We start from the raw sequence: 223 nt of genomic DNA, 5'->3' as shown, positions 1-223 counted from the left end.
GATATTATTTTAGAGGCCTGAACAATAACAATAAAATCATACATGATAATGATCATCATAATCACTGTCAAAGTAAATATCAGAAAAACGAAATCATACAGATATCTATATATATAAATATATAGAAATATATATATATATATATATATATATATATATATATATATATATATAGTAATTCGGAAAAGATCTATATATATATATATATATATATATGTATATA

This window comes from Varroa destructor, unplaced genomic scaffold (assembly GCF_002443255.2).
Source record: "Varroa destructor unplaced genomic scaffold, Vdes_3.0 BEIS01000003.1, whole genome shotgun sequence".
In the NCBI taxonomy this organism is placed as follows: Eukaryota; Metazoa; Arthropoda; class Arachnida; order Mesostigmata; family Varroidae; genus Varroa; species Varroa destructor.
Note: the sequence above shows the minus strand (reverse complement) of the source record.